At 41.4% G+C, this 20,692-nt stretch overlaps 1 pseudogene; it reads right to left on the bottom strand.

Annotated features, from left to right (window-relative positions):
- Positions 1 to 11,250: 11,250 nt before the first annotated feature.
- On the bottom strand, positions 11,251 to 18,927 carry LOC115812303 (uncharacterized; annotated as a pseudogene).
- Positions 18,928 to 20,692: the final 1,765 nt, after the last annotated feature.

Genomic DNA, 20,692 nt, shown 5'->3' with positions numbered 1-20,692 from the left:
CCCAGTCATCTTGGGGCTCCCTGGTTGATTCTGCCAGTATGATACCCTGGACTGATAGATTAAGCAATGCAGGTCTAAGTACACATGGACGGTACAGTGAAATTGTATAGTATGTCTTATTGTTTCACAAAATGTGTGAAAACTTGTGTTCAGTTAGTGTTACTAATTATTATAGTTGAGATCAGTGTTTTATAAATGTAATTTCACTGTGTTTGGTTTTTAGCTGGAGACCCCAAATAATGTTGAAGAGATCGTGGAATGTCCTCCCACCAGGAGAGCTTGGTAAGATCCCATACTCTTCACGTAATCAAACACCATTTAGCTCGTTGGCTAATATGACTTAGTTCACATAGGCATCGATTTAAAATCCAATCTACACCCTGTTCAAATATGTTAACGAGGTACACACGTATACTAAGTAACATCCTCAACACAAATATTTCCATTATCTTGTTGTCTTGATCTTTATCTTAGGGAGGAGACTGTGACCGAGCAGACTGATGCAGACCAGAGTCAGACCAAGGCTGAAGCCTCAGAGTCCCCAGCCCTAAAGAAAGCCGCTGGCTCAGTCCCTAAAAAGATTGCTCGCCTGGACACGAGTGAAATTCACTTCACTCCGGCCATCCAAACATTCTTGGCAATGCTGGCCTACAAATTCAGTGTTTGTTATACGACCAGGTATTATTAGTCTTGTCCATACGAAAGAAGGAAATTAATTTTGCTCTAGCTGACTTTGGACATTACTGTACTATTGTCTCAACAGCTGTGTTACCTGACAATTTGTCTAAATCCTGTACTTCTGTAATTACTACAGTATGTTAAAATAGTTATGTGCACATTCCATGTAATTATTAATTGATTCATGTCTTTTACAGAGTTGAAGACCTGGTGTATGAAAGGCGGTATAACCTGGTATGTGTCATTTATTAAGGACTTCATGGGCAGCTGAAATTTGTCAGAATATGGTGCTAAAATTTCAAGAGCAAAATAAAAAATCTAATACAGTAGACACATTTAAAACTATTCATCTACTGTACTGGTGGTTTGTGAATATGGTGGGGTATTCCTTTAATGTGATAAATAGCTACATGGTTCAAATATTGTTCCCCAGATGTGCAGATACTCTGCAACACTGGATATTTTCAGTGTCAGTACACACTGATTCTGAGCTCAGTACTTGACTGGAGATTTACTTTGTTTCTTCCTTCTTTCTGCAGATGCTGAGGGCAAAAATGGTGAGGATCTTCACTGACGTTGTGAGAGAACTCACAGAGATCTCTCTGTTGATCATGTTTCCGGCCCTTTCACACGTCATTAAGGCAAAGCCGGAATCATCGTCTGCCTCCCCTGATGGGTAAGTTGAGCTGAAATCTCATTCTCTTCTGTCTTGTTATGATGGACTGAAGTTCACTGTCATCACAGCTGAGTTATCAGTATCATTATCTATGCTTGGATCTGATGTTTAAAATTAATTTAAACCACTTCATGATTCCAGTAACCAATTTACCATGTTCAGTGAAGATCACAACTGCCTACTGGTGAACATAATCAATAAGAGTTGGAAACAAGGTTACATAAATGCCTTGTGATAATGGAATGTGTGTAAACATATTCAAATGTGGAAAAACAGATTAATAGTATGTGGATGTTTTGTTGAAGGCCTGAAGCTGAAAACATCATGGAGAAGATTCAGGCAGGAAGGCCTCTGGAGGTCCTCTTTGGAGTGACTGAAGGCAGCATCCTTAAGAACATCAAGGAATGCTCCAATGGGGTCTTCAGGGTGGTACACTCTGGTAGTGATTATGTATGTACCAATTCCCCTGATCTTCCGTCATCTTTGGTTTCGGAGGTGCTGCATCATGTCAATGCAGCAATGATGACGGCTATAAAGAGGGAGGTGTCAAGCGACCGTCTAGTGGAGATCCATCGGCCCCAGGATGAGATCTCTTCCCGAGCGGCTGAAGTGCTGGTGGACAGCCTGTCTGAAATGGTGAACTCATTTCAAGATGGGTTTCTGGCACCTTTTGAGGAGGGCGGAACGATTCTGTGTGCCATCGGAAGCACCTGCCGCAACAGTCCATATGACGACAAGAAGCAGCAGGCCCTCCCAAAGCTGCGTCGTGCTGTGGCGGAGGAGGTTGAGTCGCTGTTCCCAACAGACGCCTCTGCAGAGACGGAGTCATCGTGCAGCAGCGACGAGGAAGTAGAGGACGACTCTCCCGAGACGCACACTGCCATGGAGGAGAGTCCGTGCCCTCCTCAGAAAGAAGAGGTGAAGAGGGGATGGTTTAAATTCAGATTCCCCAAGCTGAAGATCGGCATGGTAAGCAGTAGGCTTTTTTGTTTTCAGCTGAATTCAAACTGAGGTATTCTGTGTGTCTGTATTTCAGCAGGATTCAGTTTCATGGAGAAACGTGAAGAGTTTCACACCAACCTGATGCCCTCTGTCTATATACAGTTATGTTCATGTTGGTGGTTTTACACTTTTTTTTTTTTTTTTTTTTTTTCCCCCCCTTCATAAACAGAAATCAAGAGAAGCTAGACCATCATCTGGTGATAACAACAACGCGATGAAACCAAGGAAACCCTCTCTCACTCGGAGGATTCTTCGTCTCTTGTGCTGCTGTTAATGTGCAGTGTTCCTACCCCCACATCTCTAATAAATGTCTCTTCTACAACATTGTGGAGAAGAATCAAAGCCGCCCGCAGAAGGAGATACAGAAGAAGAAAAGGGGGTAGATATGAATTAAGATTCAAGCTGAAGGATCAGGGAAAATGTGAGCAGTGTTTTTTTTTTTTTTTTTTTTTCTGGCCGACTTTACACTGAGGTATGTCTTTGTGTATGCAGAATTGTAACTTTACAAACATGAGTTTGATATCAGCTCTGTCTTTGTACATTTCTGATATATATATATATATATATATATATATATATATATATATATATATATATATATATATATATATATATTTTTTTTTTTTTTTTTTTTTTTTCCTCTCTTCTCCATAAACAGAAATCACCAGATGCTGGGGCTTGGGCAGCAGAGAACTCCAGTGCTGCAAAGGAGTCTGGGAAGATGTTCCCTCATGAGGAGGATTCGCCATCTCCAATGCTGTTGCTCAGACTGTCAATCCCTGATGATCCTGCAACCAAATCCTTAATAAATCTTCAACCTTATTTACTGTTTTGTCGTCTGTTTTTTCTTGTTGAATAATATTGTCTACTGTGTCGGTTAGAATTTAAAAAAATTGAATGTCATAATGCACATTAATAGAATCTAAGAGCAAAAGACCTTCTCTGATTTGAAGAATGTGTGTAAGCAAAAAAAATCTATGAATTATAAGGTTGAACTTAATGCCCTTAAACTTGGGTTGTAAATGGCTGTCTGATCAGAAATTCAAGCACCATTTTGTACATTATCCCATAAATCCTGTTTTATACTCTACCTAAACTTCATAAATCTTTCAAAAACCATCCTCTGACACCAGTTGTATGTGGAATGGGGTCAACAGCAGAAAGTGTCTCATTTTGTGGGTTTCCATGTCCACTCTGTAAAGCAATTACCATCACACCTAAGATTTTCTGATAATCTTAATTCATACCTGATGCAGATTTAGGAGTTTAGTGTAGGGGTTAGGAGATTTGCTAGTTGTATTTCATGTCAGCTCTCTGTTCACCTGTATAACAACAAACGCTGGTGTAGAAGTCGTGAAATGTTTCATTATGAAAAAAGCAGGGTACACAGTAGCTGTTACTGTCCTGGCAATTTATGCTCATAATGATTATTTTCTGTTTTTTGGATGGGACAGAGTTGGAGCTGCCAATCCTACTGAAAACTATGCCACCTGAACTGCCACCTCATTCTGAGCTGTATCATTTGATTCAATTTCACATACTTGTGCCCTACAAATATCACTATGTAGAAGACTCTTTTGCCTATGTTAAAATAATCAAGGCAGTTTCATTGCTTAGCAGCTAATATATAGAAATCAGGGTGTGCACAACATCTCTCAGAGAGGTGGATAAAACGCAGCATGATAATGTAACACAAAATATTACCATATCACAATGCAGGAATACTTGACACAACACGGACACCTGTTGTATGATCATTTTTCTGTGTTGAATGTGTTTACCACAGAGTAATGGTACTGATTACTGCCTACTGCCTACCAAGGAAGGTTCCCAAAGTTACTTTGCTATCGTCAAAAGGAAAACTGTTTTGTCAGAAGTATCAGGAGCATTAGGGTACAGTTCTTTTATCTAGCCAATGAATTTTCACACTCTCCAATGGTAATGCTTAACCCTTTACTCCAGTGTCATGAACATGAATGGACCAGGGCATATTTCTATCAACTATATTAAACTTTATTTAAAGAGGCTTAATGTCTAATGTAAGCCAGATTTGTTTGTTCTTTGAAACAATCTGAAAACTTGGCATAGCTGTAATCATCTAATCCTTTATTTCTCTTAGAACAATCATAGATCCATTCCAGTGAGTTATTGTAGCTGACTTGAGTTTAAACTCAGACATACTGATTTCTCTTTACATCCTGCAAAAACAAAAACAACTTAAAAACAACTCCACTGGTCATTTTGATTAGGTTGTTGAGACCAAAGTAACTTTTTGATTCTTCTAATGTGAGGCTGTGTTTATCGCAGAATCATCTCTTTTAATAGAGCTTAGATAAACATACATATACTTTAATGGTTAGACCACTGCTGTTTGATCTGTTGTGGACTTGACTCATTCTCCACCAATACAGGGCAGAGTGGTGCAGTGTAATCTTGAATCTTGGATCACTCAGTGATGGCTAGATAAGCTTAAAAAACCTGAATAAGGAAACATAAGTAAATGAAAAAACACCCTAGAAAAGTAAACCAGCAACTGAGTGTGACCCAAATTCATGACTGCCATGAAAATGGAAAACCTCAGCCCTGGCCAGGCCCAGGAGAATTTGCAAACTGGCAAATGATTGGCCCCTCAGCGTTGGCTGGGCCTGGCCACTAAGAGCTAGACTGTATTTAATTTAAAATGTTTAATTTAAATAGGGATTGCTGAGTAGACCCATAGTATTAGGAAATGGGAAGTTTTGAACACTCAGATGTTACTACTCAGTTTAAGAAAGGCTATGAAATAATGTAAGAAATATTTTATTTGATACCTGATAAGGCATATTCAAATAAATACAAAAAGTATTTTTTGCCTTCATGATCTCCTTAACTAACAATTTAAACCGTGTGACACTGTTGAAAAGAAATTGTGAACAACATTCTGGTATATAGTTTGTTTTTTTTTTCAAAAGCATAATGAATAAAATTAAAACTGAACCAAAGAGCTACAGAATTCTGGAAGTGTCGTCACAGATCATGTGATAAAAAAAATCATGAACATCAAAGATTGACCCTTTCAAAATGTATACAGCTTGTATATAAATGTGAGTAATTACAACACAACATAACATAACATAACATAACATTACATTTCACATGATTTAACCAGTTTCAATGTGGAAGTGTAACTTGGGATTTGTTCATACTCACTCAAACCAACACCTAAGTTGGGTTTTTGGTCTTTGGCTAGTGGAAAGCTAGAGGCTAACATACGAGCTAAATTTGCTAATTTTGCCTGCAGCTAAGTGACAGTTACATAAAGCGACCTGAGGATAAGAGAGAATGTCGAGGTATTCATCTGGTGTTGAACTATGCTTGAGTTTTTGGCATGTTAATTGAACCTTTGTGAATGATAACGTTAATGTTACAAGATAATAGAGAACATTGTGTTCCATAAGGGAATACATAACCAGCTATCACTAGGCTCTTTAAGGGGAAAAAACAAAACAGAAAACATTACTTGACGTTACCGAACACAACTGGTTGAAGACCATGACTGATATTGTTTACATTCGGTAAAATAACAGTTCTCATGACAAAATTATGTCAAAATTTAGAGTAGTTAGTCATTTGTCTGACTGTTGATTAACGTTTTAGGTAAATTAGCTTCAACGACCTTCACCACACCTATGGAAAAATTCAAGTTCTAGCAAACACACTATGAATAAACTGAGTAAAATACTATTACTATGTTCAAAATAATATGAAGTGCTATCACTTCGACATACATATACAGTATACATACACACACATATATATGTGTGTGTGTATGTGTGTATATACACATATATATATATATGGTTCATTCCCTGTCAAATCAGACAGAAGCCGGGAAAGTGGTTGCAGCACCGTGTCAAAGTTTGTCTATATAATGTTTGGGTCCCAAAACTAAGGTGTGTAAAATATTTTTGTTCCAATGTTTTTATATTTTTTTGGCCCTTCATATTTTTTAATTTTTACACTCACAAAAACGCCTTATCTGGGAAGCCATGTCTGGGCATTAATATCTTGAAAAGTATTATTCCTGGCCTCACCAAACTCTGTGGGATGGAAGACAAACATGTTCTCAGAATGACTGAACTGTTACTGTACGTTCACACTGAGCGCAGCGAGAGCGTCAAAGTGACCGGAAGTCATTCATTTTCAATGAGAGCCAGCGTCTTTAAGCGGCGAAGAGCGTTGCGGCAAAGGGCGTCGCGGCGAGGGTGGTTTGGGCGTCAAAATACAGTTGAAGTTCGGTTAACTTTATGGTAATGAGATATGACGCGGTTGGGCGGCAACCAATAGAAACTTGGAAGTGCTCCGCTCTAGAGAATTGTAGAGAACACAACAGTATAAACTATTGTTCCCACAAAACTTTTGGTCCTAAGCAAAATGGAGGAGAAACTGATTATATCGGTGGTGGGTTTCTACATGTTGTACTGTAATGTAGGTTATGCACAAACGTTAGTGTTAATTAAAGACCAAGGCTAGTAAACGTGTCCTATAAACTCCATGCTGGAATTTGACCTAGCCTATCATTAACACAAAAGACACACAACAACAAAAAGCTTTTTCATTAGTTAATTTTGTTACGAAATATGTAATTAGCATTGTTTATTTATTTCTGTCATCGGTCGATTTCGCACCTTCACATTTAAAATATCTCATAAGGTTAACTTATAGCCTACTGGTGGTCAGTCAGCACAAAGATACCGCTCGACCTGTTTGTTTGCTTTATAGCCCCTTTAAAAACATTTGCATAACCAAGCTTTCCGAAGGAACTTGTACCCGCCTATTTCATCAACGGCAGAGCGTCCACAGTGTTCAACAGCGTCGTTGGCAGGGAGGTTTGGGCGACTCTTGACGCTCTCGCCGCTCTCAGTGTGAACGTACAGTTAAAAGTTTTTGCTGCATGCCTATTGATTTTCTATAAGGCCCTGGATTTGGAAAAAAGTGCAAAATTCCTAAACAAGAGTGAGTAAGGGTATTATAAACCTATTTTTTGCACCCATATGATATAAATCATTGTTTTTTCTTCAAATACAATCTTTTACTAAATTTGTGCCAATATTTGAGGTCTCTACCACTACTGAACATGAAGTTATTAAGAATAAAACATGGCATGGTAGCATTTTTCGGTTATTTTCATAGAACCAAAATGGTATGTGGTGTAGCTAGTAGGAACATGAAAATATATGTGGAACAGTGGCGGCTGGTGGTCTCTGAAATGGGGGAAACACAGTTTAGGCCTTCATCATAAAATTAGTCAATTATTACATTTGTTGTTATTTATATGCGAATTCGGCCCTCCTTTCTTTTTCTACGAAATCATCTATTACCCTGTCATACCTGTCAGATTCTTTTCCAGAGACTTGACAAGTTCCCTCCCAATTGCCAACAGTACATTCTCTGAGTCAAAGCACTTCCAATCAGCCAGTGCACTTTGTCATACAGGAGGTGAAATGATCGGCCTTTGCTCCCTGACTTTTGAACTAAATTAACGTTGGGCGTTGATCTGTCCTGCCGTTTAATTCTGAGTCTCTCCTCGTAAGGAGGTCTATCAAAGGACTTCGCCAAAATCAGGTCGATAGCATTAGCAACATCTGCCATTTTGAACTTGTTAGCTAGCTAGCTGGCTAGATGGAAGCTGTGTGTCCGGAAATGATTTTTTAAAAGTATATTGTCCAATAAATATCTAGATTTGTTGCACTGAAAACAAAGCGTATTCTGAAGTGCCATTGAATCCATGGGTTTCTATGGGCAAAAAATCACATTAGATTATGACGACCTGCGAGAAATTACTGCTGAACGAACTAGCCATGAAATTGAACACTTTCTAGCCCAACATTGATTTGTAATACGGAAGTTAAGTAATGTAAATACAATATTACATATTTAATTGACTGACTTTTTTCGTGACACTTCAGAGGAAGCTCGGCTTCCCGTGTAGTCTCAGAGCAGTCAGCTCTGATGTGGAAATAACTTAATGTATGGTCATTTAGTCTACAAAGTGCCAGTGTCCTTCCATGTTCCCTTCATAGATAAATACACATAGTTAAAGGCATTGTTTTGCCTCTCGGAAAAAATGTCCATAATGAAGAAGCGGGATCTTCCCTTATTATCTCTACATATGTGTGTCCCAGCCTCTGAAATATTGATTGGCGTAAATACATGTTTTCTGTAAGCTCATTTTATAATAGGTCATTAATGCGAGCTATATTCTTTACTATCAAGGCCTCATTTTAGAGAAAGGCATTAACCACAGATGGATACATAGATGCGGCATTGGCCGCCGCTGTATGCGTCTACGCGTCTGTCATATTGGAACGGTCAGGATCCACTAGTAAACTAATACAATGTATACTGAGAGATGCAAACCTCTCTGCAAAATCAACTGTAACTCGTTTAATTCTGACTTTTATGAAATTAGCTAGTAATTACCAAAATATTCTTGTAAGCAAGGTTATTTTCTCTCAATCATTTTTTATCTATATTTATTAAAAGACTTTGTTGAACACTCGATTCTGGCCAATTATGGCATTCTATGGTGTGTTATTCCTGAGTAGCAGACCGTTGCTATGAATAACAGACTGTTGCTATGGACCAACCACAGAATGTAACGTACTTGTTTTTAGCAGAAGCAATAAAATGATTTTTTAATCAATATTTTGTGTCAAATGATTGATTTCTTTAGCAAGTAGCCGTGTAATAAGCGTGGTAATACAGCTTCGTTGGGGTCCTTCATAACCCTGTCGGGGTTTACTTCGCAATAATGTTGAAAAGCCATCGATTTATGGCTGACCAATATGATCGAGAAGTCATCAAATTATAGTTGACCGGGAGACCATCGTGTGGAAGACCAACGGCACCTCACACATCTCATTTGTGAATCCATACCCAGATAGCAAGACGACATTGAAAAAATATTGATTCTTCATCTGAATCATCATTATGGTTGAAATCTCAATGCTAAATAAATGTTGAGTCACCATTACAATACCGATGAAACCCAAAAGTATAGTAATGTTGATGACAGTGACGTTGGAATAACATTTATAGTTGTCATGATTATGAACGATTGAGCATCGATTTGTTGTTGACTCGGTAACAACAATGATGTTGAAAAGTCATCGATTTATAGTTGACCGGGAAATGGTGATATGACATTGATAAGCTATCGATTTATGGTTGACCAATATGATTGAGAAGTCATCGAATTATAGTTGACCGAGAGACCATCATGTGGAAGACCAACGTCACCTCACACATCTCATTTGTGAATCCATATCAGGTAAGTATGCATTTATTTATCTAATGTTTGGATGAATTGTACCAAATTGACTATTCGTAAACATTTATAGTTTATGTACATTGTCTAACATTATATGCCGTCATACATTCGTGCCTGTCACAACAGTCATTATTATAATTTAGACACCTTTAAATGTCATTGAAACATTAGCATCTGTAGTCAGACTTAGACTGTACAGTTCACCCTACAGCTTCACAAACACCTACACCAAGTTAATTTAGTCAGTTAGCTAAACTTAGCTTACTGCAGGGGTTTTTTTATATTCGTGGTAGCTATAAATTACATTAAATATTTGAGATGTTTTACTGTCAAAATGTCAAGACTGAGAGATGCAGATGCGTTAAATTAGCTCGCTAATGCAACTGATAACTTTAAAGTTAGCATTAGATGACGATAACATTAGCTAGGAAGAGGAAGAGAGAGGCATGCATATATTTCGTAGACAACCCGAAATATGAAATAAGATAAAAATACATGCTATTTTCATGAATTACACACCTCAATGCAGGATTATTTCTTCCAACGACAAAGTTAGCATTCTGCTCTTATGATAGCAAAATTATACTATTAAGGTTACTGATGGAGCTCTGCTATAAAGTCAGTATAAAATGGTATCGAACACTTGTATAATCAACACTGCTGAATTATTTTGTTAACTGCACACTTTGTACAGTAACTGAAATTGATAACTTTATTTTTTTGTTTCTCTGTTTTCTGTTTAAGATACCGACTCCAGACCGGGTGGGTGGGGCTGGACGCTAGACAGCGCAGAAGGGAATTCGCAAAGAGTGAAATTAAAATAAACTTGTTTTAATAAACTAAATAAACTTTCTTAAAGGATGGTCCAGTGTACCCTATGCTAAAGGAGATAGGAAAGGAAGCATTGAAGCACCTTTCCTTAAGAATTCGGACAGCTCTTATCATGGCTGCCACTTAGATACTTCCGGGTCATTTAAATCAGTTAGGAACCTTCCTAAGCAAAAAAGACTATTCACATGCACCCCAGAGCTGAACAGAACTACAGATAGATAAGACTTATCACGTGAAAGCAGCCTTACGTTGTCGGGGGTTTTGCTGTGGTGGTTGGCTACTGCTGTTTGTCGCTATAGATTTTATTATGTATGCTTCAGCTGCCAGAGTGCATTGCTTTTAAGTATGGTACAGTAAGTAACCGTGGCAGTTAAAATACCGAATTAAACACTGATCAAATATTTTGCGCTGTTCCGTTTTGGTGGTTTTTGAACAGTTTTTGGGCTGGAAAACATCAGCTGTCATGTCCTTGGTTGTCATGTCCTTGGTGCATGCTAGGAAAACCAACATGTTCACCTTATGTGGTTTCAGAGAGGGGTAACAACATTCCTGGCGGTACTAAAAACTCTTTCTGATGGTGTGCTCGTTTCACAAATACACGTGTACTTGCAGTCAACTTTAGGGAGCAGAGGAAATCCACCCTGGTTGTTGCACCACCAAGCAAATGGATCTGTGTTGGAGTCTATGGGCTCCTCCTGTAGATAGGCCGTGAGTTCGGGATCTGCTTGAGCTCTCCTAGGTATGGATATTATTATCTTTTAACATCAGTGATGTTTCCTGGGGGTTTCATCGGGTGTTTCGGGTCTATTAACAACCAGACACCCTCGCCCAGGCAACCCAGCTGGGGTTGATCAAGCCCCGACTTGTGTCCAGGTAGTGTTAGTCCACCCATGGCTCTCCTCTCCTGATCCACAGCCACTATGAAGCAGCTTCTACTGCCTTGATGGCCCTTTGGCTGTTGGCCCCTGTGATGCCTAACATGTTGTATGCCTTGCAGAGGGAGTGGCCTGCGAACCCTCTACATGCCACCTCAGTGGGCTTGCACCTCGCTCGCCACCCATTGCTTTGGCATTCCTCCACCAGATCAGTGTACTTAGCCCTCTTCCTTTTGCTAGCGTCCTCCATGCAGTCCTCCCAGGGAATGGTGAGTTCTAAAAGAATGATGTGCTTGGAGGCTTTCGAGATCAGTACCATGTCTGGCCTTAGCATTGTTGTGGCCACAATTTCTGGGAACAGTTGCTTCCCCAGGTCAACTTTTGGCTTCCAGTCTTGTGCCATTGCTGGCAAGCCAGAGGAGGTGGTCCTGGCAGCTGATTTTAGCCTCTCCCCAGCCTTGTCGAAAGCGATGGTTTTCTTCTCTGGACAGAGGCGCTTGCAGTGGCTAATCTCACTGCAGATGGTGTCCACTGTAGCCTTCAAGACTTGGTCATGGAGTTTCAAATAGCCTTTAACCCTTCAGTGGGGGAGTTCTTTTAACAGTTATACCCGTCGCTGCATACGTTTTTTTGCTCGTGTGCCAGCGTTCCACGATAAAATTCGAGAAGCTGTTACTTTGAATTGGATTTCATACTTGTATTTGCTTTAGTGGTTTGAATTTCAAGACATGGGACACGCCTTTGTGACTGCAGAGCCGGATTTTCAGAGAAGCAGTTTCACAACAGCAGTTTAAGGCCAGTGGCAATGCAAACAGCGACCTTCTAACGCTAACCCTAACCATGAAAGATTCAAAAGTGTTCGACACTAGCATTGTTTTATTTCAGTTTCATATCACAAATTTATCGGAAACCCGCCTAAAACACCTGAAATGTTAATTAACCTAACAGTTGCTAAGTTAAGCAAAAAAAAATTTGTCTGCGCAAGCGCTGAATGCCACTGGCCTGAAACTGCTGTGGTGAAACTCTGGTGGTGTAAAACTGCGGCTCTGCAGACGTGGATATGAACCTGTCGGTTTGAAACTAACATTATAAAGCAATATATAATCTAAGCCGTTTCCCAGAGTTTGCTCGAAAATCAACTGGACAGTATTTTATCTTCTTATGTCTATGGTAGGCTATTTTAATTGTATTGAACAACTTCGCTCTGGTCACATAACTTGCAAGCCACCTGGCACACCGCTATACAGTAGGCTAGCATACAACGCAACAAAACCCACATCAAAAACAAATCCAAGGGTCGGCTCATTTCAGTAGCATTACATTTAAAACCCAAGCCGTTTCCCACGGTTGGCTGTAGCTGAAAGACGTTGTGTTCCTCAAACCAACACAAAGGAGCTGCTGCTGCTGAAAATGTAAAAAAAAAGAAAAAAAGCGAATGGACTACCATCTCCTGTAAGTACGAATCCTGTTTTTCTTGATATAAATGTTGAAATGTTCCACTATGCAGGGAAAAATGCTGTAGCCTCATAAGCAAAATCTGAGACTGGTGCTATTTGTAAAACAGTGAAAAATGAGTTGAAGTGAGAATGATGTAGGATTGTGAGAAAATGGACTTTATGTCTGGTTTTTCTAATTAATCTTTGCAGAGATTCTTAAAAATACAGTTGAAAAGGTTTTACAAAGCACCTGCTATATGTTTTATGTCGTAATATTATATGTTATATTACATGTCAGTATGATTGGAATGATTGGAACCTGTCACACAAAGTAGAGAAGATCTTGAAGAAAATATTTATTCAAAACATCCCAATCACACTTTCACACATGTACATACGTATATACTATACTAGGCTTACAACTACTACTACTGCAACAAACTACGAATTTCCTCTCACTCAACACTGAAAAAACAGAAGTACTTGTACTAGGATCACATGCAGCTAGGAGTAAGCTTTCCGACCACATAGTTACTCTGGATGGCCTTTCTCTTTCATCAGGTGTGGCAGTAAAAGATCTTGGTGTAATTATTGACTCCAGTCTTTCATTTGAAGCTCATGTAGATAATATTACCAGGATAGCCTTCTTTCATCTTAGAAATATTAACAAGATAAGAAATGCATTGTCATTTCAAGATGCTGAAAAATTGGTTCATGCTTTCATTACCTCTAGATTAGACTACTGTAATGCCTTACTGTCTGGATGCTCTATTAGGTGTATAAATAAGCTACAGTTAGTTCAGAATGCAGCGGCCAGAGTTCTTACTAGAACTAACATATAGAGCATTAAATGGTCTTGCGCCACAGTACCTGCGCGAACTCCTGGTCTTTTATGATCCACCACGCCTACTTAGATCAAAAGGTGCAGGCTATTTGTTGGTACCTCGAGTTATGATGGCTACAGCAGGGGGCAGAGCCTTCTCTTACAGAGCCCCACAGTTATGGAATAGCCTCCCAATTAATGTTCGAGACTCAGACACAGTCTCTATGTTTAAGTCAAGGCTGAAAACTTATCTGTTTAGCCAAGCCTTTTGCTAATAGCTCTTTACTAGGCAAAGGAGCAGATCTGGAGGGTTCTCGGGCATAGATTGTTTGGTGAACTGGGATGTTTGGATGCTGTCGCCCCCCCACTTTAACATGTTCACTCAGGTTTGTTGACTGTGGAGTGGGTGGCCGCCTTGTGTCCCAGAGTGCCATCATGTCCATATTACCTTCTAGCTCTCCCTTTTAGCTATGCTGTACTAGTTAGTCTTGCTGGAGTCCCTGCCTGCACTCGGCACACGATGTATATTTACCTTAACCATTATGTGGAAATGAACATCTAACAATGTGCCTCTCTCTCTCTCTCTCTCTCTCTCTCTCTCTCTCTCTGTCGAGCCACACATGCTACTCCTGAGACACCAGTGATCCTGACTCCTCCCGCCCTCTGGACTGACCCATCCTGGTGTTATCATCTTCCATCCCCCGTCAGCCTCCTGTCTACATCACCGTCCCCTTTGTTCATGCCCCAATTTACTTTCAGCTGTAACTGCCCACGTGGTCGGCACCTATTGCACACCTGTCTGACTAAGGAGGGGTCTCCTCTCTCTGTGGTCCTCCTCAAGATTTCTCCCATTTTCCCATTTCCCTCTTGGGTTTTTGGGGAGTTTTTTCTTGCCCGCCATGAGGATTAAGTCAGGGGGTGCCGTCATATTTTGATTTGACTGTTGTGGCCTGTAAAGCCCTTTGAGACTGTAAACAGTGATATTGGGCTCTAAATAAACTTGAACTTGAACTTGAACTTACTTCTATATAAGTACCATACTATAACTACTAAGTACTGCTACAAACTACAACTATATAACCACTATAAATAATATGCTAAAACACTACAACTACACAACAGTACCACTTCCACTATTACTACACTACTACCTCCAACTACTATTTAAACTCTACAACTAAACAACAACAACTACTACTAAGCACAACTGCTACTACTACTACTAATACCCCTTTTCCACTGCCACGGTGCCGGTGCCGGTGCCTAATCGAGCACCGCGGCCGCGCTTTTCCACTGACAAAATGCTGGTGCCGGTGCCGAAAAGCTGGCACCGGCATGGCACCACAGAATTGCTGGTCCCAAAAGTTGGAACAGCTGACGTCAGAGGCTATGCAAATAAAAACCACGCGAGAACCAATCAGTTCAGCGTTTGACGTGTTTGCTACGTGACGTTCTCTAGAGAGGCGGGAGTAACAAAAAAGTCTGACCAAGATAGCGGTAGGCTAAAGGCTATATGTAGCATGAAAATATGTATACGATTAAAATATGTATGGGCAATAATTTGTGTCTACATCAACACGGGCTGTTGTTCACATGTTACATGAACGTAGTCTGACCCAGAATGGTAGAAAAAACACTCACTCTCTCGGCTCTGGCTGGTGCAGACAGACCATTGCAGACCATCATTTGAACACTCTTTTAAACTTTTGAGCTAGGTAACAGGCTTACTATTTTCATGAATTTCGCACCAGAGTGAAAAGTTTTTGGGCAAAATTCGTGAGGTGTTTCGCTGAGTGGAAGCCTAGCATAAAAGTAAAAAGCAAGCAGATGCGTTCTGTCCGACATTATTTTTTCCCCATGGAATTTACCCAGACTTTCGCTACGTAGCGTTCGGTTCCCAAACCTGTGGAAATGCGGGCCGGTTCTGAAAAGGCACCAAGGCAGCACTGGCTCCGCACCGGCACCGGCACCAGCACCGTCCTGGTGGAAAAGAGCTATAAGAGCTACTACTACTACTACTAAGTCCTACTAACAATAACATTTATTGATGAATATAATTTTGATTATTCTTTCTAATGATATTCTGTTTTTATTTGTGTTGCAGGTCAGAGAAGGGTTATCTAAAAGTGCTTGAGTGTATGACATTCCTCAAAGCAGGGAAACACACACATGTATTTCGTCAGCCTCCTCTGCTGTGGACGTCTGGTGGTATTTTGACACACTTTGCACCTCCGCCTCGTTCTACTGCCTTGTCATTCAGTGGTCATCACTGGTGTGGGGAAGTGACGGGCAGTGAGACGGAGGGGAATGTCCAACGCAGGCCGTCCACCAGATGATGACCGCCGAGGAGTGTGGAATTCCTCTAACAGCTGGTGGATCATATTCACGTGAAATTGGTGATAGGTGAGCACCTGTCCTGTGAGCCTGCGATGGACTACGTAACTGTTGAAAGTGGCCACATCCACAAGATGGAAAAAAGTTTTCTGTGCCATTTCAGGGTTTTCGCTGTGCACTCCACAAAGCTGTTTTGTTTGTCAAAGTTGTCAACAGAGCCCATCTTTTGATTATATTCAATTATGCATACAGGTTTTGACACTTTGTTTCCTGTGGCATGGTCTACTTTGCCTGTGACTTGCATTTCTGCTTTGTGCACTGTGGACAACACATGGACATCTCTTTTATCATGCCACTTTGTTGCCAGCATGGTGCCATTGTTATATAAGGCCACCTCACCCCTGCCCATTTTTTTTTTCAAATTGTGGCATCCCTTTTCTTGTGGGCCTTACGGTGCCACAGGCCCCAGGTTGGTTGTCCAGTAGGCGCTGGGAGAGGGCAGGACTTGAATACCAATTGTGAAGACGGTATGCCCTTTGTTGAGATAGGGCTGCGAAAGGGTGAGGACAACCACTCCAGACATCCCAACACCATCAAAAGGCAATATACCAGTGGAACTCGCTGTGTACACTATTAAGTCCTGCACATAGCCGGACAGGACATCGCAAAGGACAAACAGTTTCACCCCAAATCTGTGCTGCTTTGAGGGGATATACTGTTTAAAAGACAGTCATCCTTTCCATTTCAATATGGATTCATCAATGCAGAGGTCCTTGTGTGGGTTGAATACATGGGAGAATGACTTTAAAATTGAATTCAGAATATTTCTAATTTTGTGAAGGGGGTCTGAGGAGGGGCTGGAGTCACTGAAGTGGAGTGTGCGGAGGAGGAGGAAATGACTATAGGGAAAAAAGGGGTGGACAGCATGGGGTCTGCAGTCCAGTAGTCCCTCATATTATTTTTCTTCACAAGACCTATAATCATTACTGTGGCGAGGAAGGTGTAGATCCTACGCACTGCAGGGTTAAGGATGTGCTCCAGGGTCCCTCTCTTCAGACACAGAGGGCAAACTGGAGACTCTGCCTCTCCACAGCAGAACAAGTTGGATGGGTTTGGTAGAATGTCGTAGACAGCCTGGATTAAGAATTTTATTTGATGGGGCTCGGCTTTCCAAAGCTCAGCCCATGAGACTTTGCACTCTACCACTTGTTCCCATCTTGTCCAGGCTCCCTGCTGCCGCAATCCAACCATCCTGCTGGCTCGCACCTCCTCCTGGATCAGTGACCTCCTCTATTTCCATTGCACCTTGTCATGGCGAGGTGTAGTGCTGCTACCTAGGCCAGCCGTTCCCCGAGACACTGCGCCCACCAGCACCCTGTGCCTTAGCTGCAACTCAGCAACATCCGCAGCCACTGATGCCGTCCACCTCCATCCTATCCTGACCTCAATACCCACCTGAGAGGCTTTTGGGTCACAGGACTCTGGGTTTTGCAGCACCTCACTAGTACGGGTCACCATGAACTCTTCTTTCAGGCTGCTGATGGGGTGCTTCAGCTTATTGTTCTGCCCGTATAGGGCGATGCTGCTCAGGCTCCGAGGTAGTCCTAGCCACTTCTGTAGGAACTTGCTGACCCCCCTCTCAAAGCCCTCAACTGACCTCATAGATCAAGAGGGGCCAGAGAATCTGTGGGAGGATGCCATGTTGGTATATCCAGGCCTTAAACTTGCCAGGTAGGCCTGACTTGTCCACCACAGCCAGCCAGGCTTCCAGCACTTTGTTTGTCACTCGGATGGATGCTGTGTCTCTCAGGCTGCAGTCAAACGCCTTTCCCAGGCTCTTAACTAGTTTCTTGGTGATGGATGGTATCTGGGTATCGCTGGCCTTTCCTCTCTTCAGTACCAGGGATCCAGGGATCTGGATCAACAGCTTGAAGCTCATATGAGCCCAAATGATCAGCTGCTCAAGGCCCTTCAAGATCCACCTGCTCCCTGGGACAGATGTTGTTGTCACATTCTGGTCATCCATAAAGACCCTAATGGGTGGCTGTCGGACACCGGACTTGGTGAGGGGCCCTCTACACTGAACCTCAGCAGACTTCACCAGCATGTTCATGGCGAGCGCGAAAAGGATCACTGAAATGGTGCATCCAGTAGTGATACTCTTCTTGACCTTGTGCCACTCTGAGGTTATAGACCCAGTGGACACTCTCAGACTGAAGCTCTTATAGTAGTCCAGAATGATGTCCCTGAACTTGCCTGGGATATGGTGCTGGTTCAGTGCCTCTTCAACTAGCTTGTGAGGTACAGCCCCATAGGCATTTGCAAGGTCCAGCCACAGCACCACCAGGTCCCCTTTGTTCTACCGGACTTCCCTGATCAGCTGGGTCACGACGCCTGTGTGCTGCAGACACCCCGGTGCCTTCGAGATACCTCCTCTCTGGACCGAGGTATCGATGTAGGAGTTCCTCAGGAGGTAGTCTGTCAGGCGCCTGGCCACTATGCTGAAGAAGAATATCTCTCCCTCAACACTGAGCAGTGAGATTGTTCTGAACTGATCGATGTTCTTTAACTCTTCCTCTTTTGGAATCCACACCCCTTCACACCTCCACTGATGAGCTACCCCTCCTCCAGATCACTGTCAGAATCCTCCAGAGCCTGTTGGGCAACCTTGAGCATTTCTTATAAACCTTGTAAGGTACCCCACTTGGTCCTGGGGCTGAGCTTGCTCTTGCCTTCTTGACCACCTCCTGGACCTCCTTCCAGCCAGGCTGCTTCCCGTTGAATTCCAGAGCTGGTGCAGGTGGGTTGATCAAGGACTTGCAGGGACCCAGATCTTGCTCCCTGGATTCATCGCTGAGGGTGTCCCTGAGGTGGTGGTTGATCTCAACTTTGGAGCAGGTGAGCTGGCTGCTGCACTTCTGCCTTAGCGGCTGTTTTGTAAACCCAACTGGGTTTGCAAATGAATTTATTTATCATTCAATACATATGCATTGAAGTATAAAACAAGAAGGGCCTAGCCTCATGAAAAAAGAAAAAGTGTGAACATAGTGGTTGTGGCAGTTGCTTGCCATCCCCTGTGGTTGGCTTGTCAATAGCGTGGTACTGCAATATTGTGGTTATCGTGACAGCCCTAAGCTGTATCTGGCAACACTGAGGTGTGCACGCAAACAGCACTCTATTGCGCATCAGTGCTGAAGGAGATATAGGCTTCAGCTTAATGGTGTGTTGCTGAAGTGGTTAGTAGACCATCAATCCCTTTTTCAAATGTGTGAAAATGAAATGCAAGTAGTGCTACACACTTAATTCTGAGACATATAGGCATAGTTTACTTTGCAAGATAGTTGGCTAGTATCAGCTAAAGTTAGTAGCCATCCCTCAGTCTCGTAGTTTAGCCTTCTGGCTCGCTACCTAGTCGTGACCTAGTTGTGATAGCATAGCATCCTATTTAATATTAGTAAAGGAGAGCTATGTGGATCTTACGGCAGTGAGCTGGTTTACCACTACTATCACAGGTTGTAGTTAGCAAAACACTGAATTTCATTTGATATCTCTGTTGTGCCCCCCGGATATCTAACTGTGCCACCCCTAGAATTTTGGCTTTCCCCTGTATATACATCCACACCATAATTACACAGTAGTTAAGCTCTATAATGTATAAAAATTTCCCTTAAGAGGTGACGTGCGTAGTATATATATCGTTATATTATAAATGTATTACTAATGGACATTAATAGTAATGTTAGGTGTGAAAAAAGACACAAAGACACATCTGACAGCATTCTGTTCTCATGGAGATGAGTGGGATATTTATGATTCAAATAAACGCTCTGCAAAAAAAAAAAAAAAAACACACACACAAACATCCAGGAAAACGTGACTGATGTTAGAGTGCGTGCCCAAGGTATGGGGGCAGTAAAACTGGATGTTCTATAAAGTGTCTGTGTTTGTAAGTATAAAGCCATAATTTGCCAGGGTTGAAGTTCCCTGTAGTCTGTAGATAAACACAGAGTTAGCGACTTTCTCCATGTTAAACAATGTGCTACTACAGCTCAAGACAGCAGAGTTTGCTTACTATCATACCTTTCTTGCGTTAAACATTTACCTGCTTGTACATTGGTCCAGATCAAATCTTTTCTGTTCACTTATTGAACTAATACTGTCTAGGTCAGTTGAAGAGTGAGTTTTTCTCTTTTGCCCTCAAATTGATAAAAGGTCTGCATGTTTCTAAAAGGTAAAAAAAAGAGCATTAAACTTTACAGATAAGTACAAAAAGCCAGTGAAATATTGTCCTTTCCTACCCTGGAGTCTCTTGCCCATCCCTTTTAGTTCACATACATTATTATTTTATGTATTCTGGGACGAGGGAAGGAATTCCCTTTGTTTTGTGTTGCCAGGTACTGCTGAGACTTTGATAGGTATGGGAGAAGATTCTTTTGAACCATCTCTCAGGTTGGTTTAATATTTTTACTTCATATCTACATTTTCTCTGCATTTAGTTGTTCAGGTCAATTCACACTAGTTATGAAGAAAAAAAAGACCCATTTGCACCGAAATAGATTATGGACTGAATGCAACGAATTAACTATTTTTGCAGAACCAAGACAGTGTATCAAAATTTTGGTTACGGACGAAGCAATTTTATAACAAGACCCGATGGGTGACCGGGTGTGGATGTAACATGGGGAGAGTGTAACACCACCAATTCCATCAATCAGGGATAAGATA

The sequence above is a fragment of the Chanos chanos genome, chromosome 5 (assembly GCF_902362185.1).
Source record: "Chanos chanos chromosome 5, fChaCha1.1, whole genome shotgun sequence".
In the NCBI taxonomy this organism is placed as follows: Eukaryota; Metazoa; Chordata; class Actinopteri; order Gonorynchiformes; family Chanidae; genus Chanos; species Chanos chanos.
This window is presented reverse-complemented; position numbering and strand designations above follow the sequence as displayed.